This window comes from Elephantulus edwardii, unplaced genomic scaffold, assembly GCF_000299155.1.
Source record: "Elephantulus edwardii isolate Elephantulus edwardi_28Jun2011 unplaced genomic scaffold, EleEdw1.0 scaffold00097, whole genome shotgun sequence".
In the NCBI taxonomy this organism is placed as follows: domain Eukaryota; kingdom Metazoa; phylum Chordata; class Mammalia; order Macroscelidea; family Macroscelididae; genus Elephantulus; species Elephantulus edwardii.
Window position 1 is genome coordinate 12790134 of NW_006399847.1, and position 10983 is coordinate 12801116.

The 10983-nt window shown below is 37.6% G+C and overlaps 1 protein-coding gene and 1 pseudogene across 1 annotated transcript in view; one reads left to right on the forward strand and one right to left on the reverse strand.

Annotated features, from left to right (window-relative positions):
• Window positions 1-10983, forward strand: part of RALBP1 (ralA binding protein 1) — a 122116-nt gene that overhangs the window by 8121 nt on the left and 103012 nt on the right. The gene's annotated exons all lie outside the window — the stretch shown is intronic.
• On the reverse strand, window positions 2443-2871 carry LOC102877279 (annotated as a pseudogene).

Here is a 10983-nt window from a genome sequence, read left to right on the forward strand (position 1 = left end):
AATGAATGAATGGAAATCCAATGTCTCTGTAAATTTTCATTGAAATTAATAATAAAAAAATTAAAAAAAATAAAATGGTATCTTACTGTTTTTACATCATAGTGTTTTCCAGTTGCCTCAAATGCAAAAAATGTTGTCCAGTGAATAAGAAGAATCAAAGACGAAATGATGTCTTTGAATTGTGGTGTTGGCAGAGAATACCGAATATGCAGTAGACTGCCAAAAGAATGAACAAAAATCTGTCCTAGGGGTGCATCCAGAGTGCTCCTTAGAATTGAGAGTGGCAAAACTTCATGCCATGTACTGTAAGCATGTTATCAGGAGGGGCCAGACCCTGGAGAAAAAGAGTATGTTTGAAAAAGTAGAGTCAGTGAAAATGAGCCCAGGGTAGCTGCATAAATGAGCTCACCAGGACATTGTGCATTGTGGGGATGGGACAGATTTGGCAGTGTTTTCCTCTGTTCTATGTAGGGCCTTCTGTGTTGTGAGTTGAGGCTGACTTAGCAACTAATGACAAGGCCAGTGATGTTGAGCATTTTGCCATGTGCTTATAGGTTGGGGTGTTTTTGGTTTTTTTTTAATATTTTCTTTAGAAAAACGTGAATTCAGATTTTTTAAAAAAATAATTATTTAATTTCCAACTATTTATAGTGAATTCCTTAGAAATGTTTTCAAGTCCATATCCTTGACTGAGCCAGTGCAGAACGCAAGAGGCCACAGCTGAGTTTCATGAAATCTCCAAGCCTCTGCTTTAGTCTGTCCATGCTCTGGCACTGTCTTTTAAAACTGTGCACTGATTCCCAGCTTGATCAAATTATTTATGAAATTCTTAGGAGATGTGCCTCCACCCAGGGAGGATAGCTGCCATGTTCTGCTGGTGCGGCCAGCCTGAGCTGTGCTGCTGTAACGGGAGGTCCAGCCGGCGTGGGGCCTTTAGAATCCCACGACAGCAGAATGAAGTCCCAGTCAACCGTGTTAGCTGTTGTCATCAAGGGCTTTGCTCTCACACTTGGATAAGGTTGCTTCTCTCATTTCAAACCAATGAACTAACCTGGGTGGGACAGGTCCCATACTTGCCTATGATCTTTTAGAGACATCGTTTTGTTAAAATACTGTACCTATGCTTAATCTAAATTTGCATTGACTGTGTTTTAGTGTATTATAAATGATGAACTCAGTTTCTGAAGTTAAACTTTTTATTTGCCATTTTCTAGCAAAAAAAATTATTTGTCTTTGTTATTGAGTTATAAGAGTGTTTCTGTGTAGGCATACCTTGTTTAATAGTGCTGTATTTACTGTCACAGGTACTTTTTAAAAAAATTTATTATTTCAATGAAAATTTAGAGTCTTTGGATTTCCATTCATTCATTGTTGCACTTTTCTCCCCTCCCCCCTCCCTCCTAGTACACTACCCTCTTGGAAAAGTAAAAGAAAAATTCTTTCATTGTTTTACAAATCCTCCCCCAGGTCCACTCCACTATGCAGTCTTTCCTCTGGACTCCTGTCACGACAAAAATACCTAATCACATATCCCTTTTAAACTGTTTTCTCCCTCATCTGTTTCAATGCAGTATACATTATTTATCCCATCTTTCTGAGTCTTCTCCCAACCCTGATGTCAGTCCTGTTTTACAACAGTGGTATCATGCAGTATTTGTCCTTTTGTGACTGAGATATTTCACTCAGCATAATGTCCTCCAGGGTCACCCATTTTGAATAATATTGCACGAGTTCCTTGTTTTTCAATGCAGCATAGTATTCCACTGAGTGACTATACCACAGCTTCTCTATTCATTCGTTTGTTGATGGCACTCGGGTTGTTTCCAACTCCTTGCTATTGTGAGCAAAGCCGCAGTAAACATGGGTGTGTAACAGGTACTTTTTAAAAAACAAATTGAAAGTCGATAATAACTCTGCATTGTCACTAACTTGTCATTTTCAGTTTTTCTAATAGCATGTGCTTGCTTTTTGTTTCTGTGCCACATTTTGATAGTTCCAATCATAATTCAAATTCTTCTATACTGTTTTTATACACTTCACAGTCTACCATGTATTGTAAACATAACTTTTACATGTACTGAAGACATTGATGACTTGTTTTATTGTAGTAATCTGGAATGACACTGCCGTGCCTCCAAGGTATGCCTTCTTCAGGAAGCAAGTTCACTTTCAGTTATATGATTCACAGCCAGCTTCTGTCCTCTGGGTTGTCTTTTCACTTTTTAAAGTTGGAATTCTCTCCCTCCCGCCCCCCCCCACCCCCGACTTATCATCAGCCAAATGAGAATAATAATGCCCTGAGGTGCTGGTCACAGAGCCTCTGGACCAGAATTTTTTTTTCTTTTAGATTTTTTTAAATGATTTAACATAGCAGTGAATACATCACATTTTCTTACATGAGACAATATCATTTCCCTTTAATTCCCAATGAGATCCTGAAAATCATCTGTCTTTTGGAGGATTTAGTTTCCTACGACGTCTGTGATACTCGCCATGAGGATACCAACAGTGCTTGGTAGTAAAGAACATTTTGCTAAGTTGTTCTATCATGGGTCCTTGCTCGTTGGGTTCTTCTTTTACTTCTAATCTGGTTTTCAGCACTTGATAATGTGTTTCTTCACTATTATACACAGGATCTGGCCGAGGGCTGGGTTTTGTGTGTTCATATGGAATGTCCACAGAAGGGTGGTAGCATTCTATTGTTCTGCCATCAGATGTCAAAGCAAGCTCCACCTTGCAATTGTAGTCATCTGGAAGAGAAGAATATATAGATTTATGATGAACACAATATAAAATTCCATTTTGAATTAGAAATGAATGTTTTAAGACAGTTCTGTTTGACAATGCCCATTTTACTGCCACGACTGCCATGGTGATTCAAGATGATTAGTATGTAGTAGGGAAAAATGGTTTTGAAGACAGACTGCTTTAAAATTTGCTTCCAGCCACACTTATTTTCATCCCTTGACAGTGTCTCATGGCGAAACCACCACGTTGTCTCTCTTTTAGATGGTTTTTGATGAACAAAAGTTTTAAATTTTTATGAAGTCTAACAAATTTTACTTGTGTTGTTTATGATATTACTGTGAGTCAGGAATCCATTGGCTAGCCCAAGGTTGTGTTTTGTAGTTTTAGTTCTTATATTTGTATCTGCAGTCCATTTGGAGTTCACTTTTGTGTGTAGTGTGAGATAGAAATCCAACCTTATTCTTTTGTTTATGGATACCCAATTTCCCCAGCACCATTTGTTGAAAAGGCTTTTCTTTTCTCAATGAATAGTCTTGGAGTGCTTTTCAAAAATAACTTGTCCAGATGGAAGACTTCTTTCCGCATTGAATGAACTTGGCATACTTGTCAAAAATTAATTGGCCGGTTCAACAAATAGGAACAAGGACATTTCCGAGATCTCAGAACTTTGGACAGCAACTGTGCTGTGAGAGAGGCAGGGAGTTCAGAAGCAGATGAATGAGGTTGGCTGGGACATCACCTCTGCTTACTTCAAAGCTGTGTGGGGACAGGATGTGGGTGACACAGTCCAAACCAGTAACGTAGATTGTGCTAATGTGAGTTAGCTTTAATAGTACACACAGTGACCCTGGGAGCATACAGCTTCATGGTGGAGTAGGGGTGAAGGGACACTTGTGGTGTGTGAAAAGTACTGTTGAATCTTGGGGTTTTTTTTTTATGTTCCTATCTCCAGAATGTATTTATTTATTTTGACATTTCAAGTGAATTTTGTGATATAATGATATGACATATGCATGTACATTCATTCATATGTACATAGGAACTTTCTACATACACATAGTTTGATTTTTTTTTTTAAATTAACCACTTCTTTCTTCCTTACTTCCTTATTGCAGTTCACTCTCCAGGATTGATTCTGTGTGTAATCTTTTCCTGATTTAGCTTTTTATAATAGTGGTCTTATGCATTAATGGCTCTTTTGTGACTGACTTATTATGTTCTAGAATAATTCAGGCTACATAGTATTTTATGAATTCTTGGAAATTTTTGTAAATGGAGTATTTTGTAAATATTTTCTTTAGGATTTGTCTGTTGATGAACATTTGTGTTGATTCTAACTGTGGCTATTGTAAATAATGCTGCATTAAACAAAGGTGTACTTATGTCAGTTTGTGTTTCAGTTTATATTTCATTGGCATATGTATTAGTAGGTAGTAGGATTTCTGGATCAAATGTTATTTCAATTCCCAACCTTCTAGGGAAGTGTCAAACTGCTTTCAATAGTGATTGCCCCATGTTACATTCTCACCAGCACTGAGAGCAGCTCTTGTTGCTGGGTTTAGGTGCTGTGTCATTGTTTGGATTTGCAGCTCTCAGGTATGTCAGAAATTATGAACATGCACAGGACAGGATAGAGTTCAAATCTGTTACAGATTCACTATGAGTCATGCTTGACTTGATGACAACTAATAAGGACAATGATTGCTAATGATCTTGAGCATATGTTCATGTGTTCGTTTACTGTCAGAGTATCTTTGGTGAGATGTTTGTGTTTTGTGCCCATGTTATAATTGGATTATTTTTTTATTAGAGATTTTTTAATAGATCTTAAAGATGAGTCCGTTGTCACATGAGTAATTTCCAAACATTTTTTTCCCCAGTCTGCGACATGTTGTAAGGAGGGACTGGTCCCTGGAGAGGGACATCATGCTTTGTAGGGTGGACAGACAGGCCAGGAGAGGAAGACCCTTTATGAGGTGGATTGATTCAGTGACTGGGGTAATCGGGATGGGTGTATCGTAGACAGTGCGATTGGCACAGGACAGAGAAGAGTTTAGTGCTGTTGTACATAGGGTCGTTATGAGTCACAAGTGACTTGACAACACATAACAACAACAACAACAACAACAGGCTCTTTTCACTCTTGGAGTAGTCTTTTGATGCACGTAAGAAATTTCTTTATATGAAGTCCTAACCATCTAATATGGAGTTCTGGTGGCCTAGCTGTTCTTCAGTCGTAGAGGCACATGGTTTGAGGCCACCAGCTGTTCTGTGGGAGAAGGATGGGCAGTCTCCTCCCATTCCCGTTTCCTAAAAGAAAATTTTAATTCCTCTGTTACCAGTAGTGGTCAAGTAGGGTGTTATTATTACCATGTACTTGATTTTTTTAATCCTTGATCTAAACTTACTATTTTTATTGTTGGTTTCTAATTTTATAGCATTTTGATGTGAGAAGATGCTTTGTAATATTTGGATTTTTAAAAAAAATTATTGAGATTTACTTTGTGATCTGCCATATCTATTCTAGAAATGTTCTGTGTACACTGGAGATGAATGTGTATTGTGTCTTTACTAGGAAGAGTGTCTGAGTTATATATTATCTATAGACCTTCAACCAGGTGAGTTGACACAGTAACTGCCACAATGGGCTTGAGTATGTCACAGATTGTGAGGATTCAGATCTGTTGTTCATAGGGTCTCTTTGATTCTACTTGACTCGACAGTACCTAACAACAACCACAACATAGCTATATGTCTCCAAGATCTGGCTGATTGTGTATATTTAGTTCTGCATCTATATTGAGTTTCTTTTCAGTTGTTCTGTCCATTGAAAATAGTGTCTTAAAGTCCCTTACCATTGTTGTGGAGTTACCTGTTTCCCTCTTCATATCTGTTAGTTTGATTTATGTATCTTGTGGCTCTGTCATTGGGTATGTAAGTTTTGTAATGCTGTTTTAAAAAATTATTATATGATTATGATGCCCTAAAAAATTATCTTAACAAGTTTACAGAAAAAATTTTCATTCATTCGTTGTTGCTCACTTTCCTCCCTCTCCTTTACTTCCTCCTCTCCAGTTCACTTTTTTAAAATAATATTCATTACTGTACAGTTTCCTCCCTCCCCTAGTCCACTTTGCAGTGCCCTTCGTTTTATAGACTATTGCCATACAAATAATGCCTAATCATAGTCCTTTTTAAACAGTTCTTTCCCTCATCTGTTCCAATGTGTTGTTCATTAGCTATCCCCACTTTTCCCAATTTTCCGCCAATCTCTTAGGTCAGTCCTGTTTTATAACAGTGCATTTATGCAGTATTGCCCTTGTGTGGCTGAGATATTTCACTTGGCATAATGACCTCCAGGGTCACTCATGTTGTATGATGTTTTATGAGTTCTTTGTTTTTCAGTGCTGCGTAGTATTCCATTGGGTTAATATACTGTAGTTTTTATATCCATTTGTTTGTTGATGGGCATTTGGGTTGCTTCCATCTCTTTGTTATTGTGAATAACTCAGCAGTACACATGGGTGTGCATATGTGTGTTTGGGTGGCAGTTCAGGTTTCTTCAGTATATATTCCCAGTAATGGAATTATGGGTCAAATAGTTTTTCTATTTCCAACTCTTTGAGAAAGTGCCAAACTGCCTTCCATAGTGGTTGCACCATTTTACACTCCCACCAGCAGTGAGTAAGGGTTCCAGTCCCTCCACAACCTCGCCAGCATTTGTTGTATGCCACTCTGTTGAACTTTGCTATTGTTGCTGAGATGATGCCTATTTTTGTCCTTTAAATGGTTTCTGCCTTGAAGTCTATTTTGTTATAAATTAATATTTCCACTCCTGCTCTTTAATTGCTGTTTGTGAAATATATTTTTCCCTTCTGTATTTTTAGTCCTTATTTCTTGCAGACAGCATATTGATGGCTCATGTTTTCTTACCGATCTGTTCTTTTTTTTCTCTGATGCAACATCAACATTCAGTGTAATTATTGATACTTGTGGTTTTATTGCTGTCATTTTGCTGTACTCTTTTTTTGTGTGATGTTGCTTACTTCTGGTCCATTTTTGCTTTTCTCTGCTGAGTTTTATGTTTATGATTTTTGAAATAATCTTCATTGTTGTTTTGCTGTTTATTAAGTCTATGGTTTTTCTGTTTTTAATTTTGATGCAAACGTTTATTTACTTATTTATTTTTTTAGGTTACATTATAAATTCATAGTTAAGGTTTGTTATCAGTTTAAATCAACCATCTGTTCCATGGGAGAAGGATGAGCAGTCTCTTATGCAATTTATTGCTTCTGAAAACCTGCTGGAGAGTCAACTCTAAGTTGGTTCTGACCCAGTGCCACACAACAGCATTTGAAGTTTGTATTTTATTTCCAAGTCTGAAAAGGTTCTCTTTGACATTTACTTGACTCGTACTTCGTTTAGAAATTCAGTGCCTGGATTTCTTATTCCCTCTTTTTACACTATAATTATCCTCATTTCCAGGCTGATAGCACCCATTCTTTACCTGTAGAATTGCATGTTTTAATATTACGTATTTCTGTCTGGATTATTTTCTGCATGTTTTCATACATGTTAGTTTTGGTTTGTTGTACATTGCTGCTTACTTTGAGTCCAGAGAATTTCCTTTAGTGTTTCTTGTATGATTGGTCTAAATTCCATACATTGTTTTATTGTTATCTGCCATCAAGTCCTTTAGTTTCTGTTTATTTGGAATTGCCCTAATTTTGCTGTCATACTTGAGGGACAATTTTGCTGGGTATAGAATATTTGGTTGGCAGGGTTTTTTTCCTTCAGAGTTTTATATATGTCTTCCCATTGTCTTCTTGCTTACCTGGCTTCTGCTGAGAAATCAGAGCTTAATCTTACTGGTTCTCCTTTGTAGGTAACTACATTTTTCCTGAGCTACTTCCTATATTCTCTCTTAGTTTATGATTTGAAAAACAGGATTATATGTCTTGATGTTTTTGGTTGTTGGTTTTTTTTCTTTTAGAGTGTGTCTTGTTTGGGTTAGCTCAATTTCTTGATATTTTCTCAATTTTCATGATACTGGACAAGTTTTCTAGCAAATTCTCTTCAGGTTCTGAAATTCCAGTCATATGCAGATTATTCGTACTGATGTCCCACATGATTTCTATGCTATTTTCATTTTCATTCTTTCTTTTTTCTGATTGTTCCTCTTAACATATTACTCTTGAAAGCTTGGTCCTCCATCTCAATAAAGTTGTGTTCCATTTCTTCAGTTCTGCCCTTTCCACTGGATTTTCTGTTTGTGAATTTTTAGTTGTAATGTTTTGGATTTCTATCTGCTATTTTTATGTAGCTTCTGTTGTTCCATTAATTTTATCTCTTTGGTTTTGCATGCTTTTTAAAAATTATTCTGAGTTTTCTATGTGTTTCTTGACGTTTTCACAATTCATTGAAGACACTGATCTATCATCCTCTTAAATTCCTTTTGAGGAATTCCAGTAACATTTCTTCTTTTGAAAGATTTTTCAGGATCTATATTTTGTTCACCTTTTTCGTTATGTTGTTTTAGTTTTGTGGGTTGGCTTTTTTTAAAAAAAATACTTATTTGTAGTTACCTGCTGTCTGAGACATTGTGGTAGTATTTTGTTTTTATTTATCTCATTGAGCTGTGTGAGTGTGGTGATTTTTAATGTTTGACCTCCTTTCTGATGGGTGTGATAGAGGATTTTGTGTGTGCACTTCCCTGCTCACTATTTTATCAACTTGTGAGGGCTGACTGAACCAGGGTCAGTTGGAGCAGGAGCTGGTCTTTAGTTTTGTCAGTTGGGAGGAACTGCAGGAAGTGGCTGGAATTCTTTGGCTGCCGGTTGTTCCAGAGTTCTGTAGCTAAGGAAAAAAGAGGATTAAAACAGAAAATACCCCAAAACCAAAACCAAGATTGGCCGCTAAAAGACAAAATAGAGTCATAGTTGACCAAGGCCCCTTCCAACAAAAAGCAGTAATCAACAAACCTGTAAATGTAGTTGTTGTTGTTAGATGCTGTCAATACTAGTATGATCCTTAGTGACCCTGTGAACAACAGATCTGAACCATGCCCTATCTTGAACCATCCTCATACTTCCTGGTACAATAGAGTAACTATCAGTTTCTTCTTGTTGAGGATCTTCCTCTCTTTCGGCAACTCTCCACCTTTCCAAGCATGATATACCTCTCCAAGAAATAGTTTCTCCTAGTAACATGCCCGAATTAAGTGAGGTAAAGCTTTATCATCTTTGCCTCCAAAGAGCAGCCTGGCTGCACTTTCTCCAAGACATATACGCTTGTTCTTTTGACAAACCATGGAATGTTCAGTACTCTTTTCCAAAGGCATCAATTCTTCTGTCATCTTTATTCATTGTCCAGCTTTCAGATGCATAGTAAGTGATCAGAACAGTCATGGCCTGAATCAGACGTACCTCAGTCCTCAAACTGACATCATTGCTCCTCAGTAATTTGGAGACATCCCTAACTGCAGACTTTCCTGTTAGGTCTTCACAATGGATGTAAGGCCAAGGATTCAAGGAAGGGACCAGAGAGAGAAAGAAAGCTTAAAGCAGTTTTAGCAAGGGGACTCCCTGGAGAGATTCCTTGGTCTGGATAGACAGAGACAGAACAGGGGAACACTGCCCTAAGGTGGGTTGGGACAGGTTTTTATTGTAAGGGTCTTGAGGGAGGGGCAAGGGAGACATTCTGTTGTGGTTTAGCCAAATGGGTGAGGCTGCTCACTCCCTTTGTTGATATTCTTTGAATCCTTCATTTTCCCCTTTGACCTTGGTCTGGGCCTGACATCTCCCATTTGCAAATATAGTAAATTTCATAAATTCCAATCATAAGAGACACAAAACCCTCAAATCTACAGTATACCTTAATAAAGTTCTTGAAAACTGAAGACAAGGAGAGAATTCTGAAAACAACTGGAGCATGCATTATAACATATCAAGGGCCTTCTGTAAGACAGAGTGTAAATTTCTCCCTAGAAACTCTCAAGGTCAGAACATAATGCAATAGCGTATGTAGAATACTGACCAAAATAGTTGTCAGCCACATACTCTTTACCCAGCAAAAATGTCATTCAGAAATGAGGGGGAAATTGAGCTGTTTCCAAACAACGTAACAAACTTGGATTCTTGTCAAGTTGAAACCAGCTCATAGTTGACCCTTCATTGGGTTTCTGAGGTTAAAAGTCACAAAGGAAATGATTGCCTATATTCCTTCCCCTGAGCCACTGTTGTATGTCCATTGAGTTGGAACCAGCCCATTAGCTGACCTTCCAGCAGATTTTCAGAGGCAGTAAATTGCACAGGAGAAGATTGCCCATCTTTAGATTGCCCATCTTTTCACCTCAGAGCTACTGGTGGATTCAAACTGTATACCTTTGTATCGGCAAACCATTTTCTCACTACTAAACTATGTGAGCTCCCTGAGTCACTAGTGGATTCGAACCACCAGAGATACTCAGCCTTTGGGTTAGTAGAACAGCTCCCTAAGACTGTGCCACCAGAGCTAAACAAATAGGTCGGACAATTTCCTATGATTACACCAGCTTTGCAGGTTACTCAAAGGAGTATTCAAAATGGAAAGGCAAAAGTATCAAGAAATAAGCACAAAGTAAACTTACAAAGTATAGTTTGGGAGCTCTGGTGGCCTACTGTTAAGAAGCTGTGTTGCAATCCCAAAGACGTGCTGTTCAAATCTACCAGCTGCTCTGCTGGAGAAGGATGGGCATTCTCCTCCCATGCTATTTACTGCCTCTGAAAACCTGCTGGAGGATCAGCTGTGGGTCAGTTCTTAATCCATGGTACACAACAACAACAACAGGAATGGAGGAAAGAAGAGATAGTCAGGACTACATTGATTGTTAAGTTGTTAACTGTTCATATGTTGTAATTTGTGTAATATGATGTAGTAACTATTTAGAAATCACCAAGAAGAAAAATTGAGAAGAAGGAAGATAATAATAAATTTCGTCACAGGAAAACATCTGACAAATAAACACAGAAAAACTAGAATAAAAACTAGAATTTATGAAACATAAAAACCCAGCAAAATAAATGACATAGATCCTTTGTTTTTAGTAAACACTTTACATGTAGATAGTCTGAATATCCCATGCAAAAGAAATGCTTACCGTAGTGGTAAAGACAGCATGGTACTGGTACAATGACAGACACATAGATCAATGGAATCGAATTGAGAATCCAGATATCAACCCATCTATCTATGGTC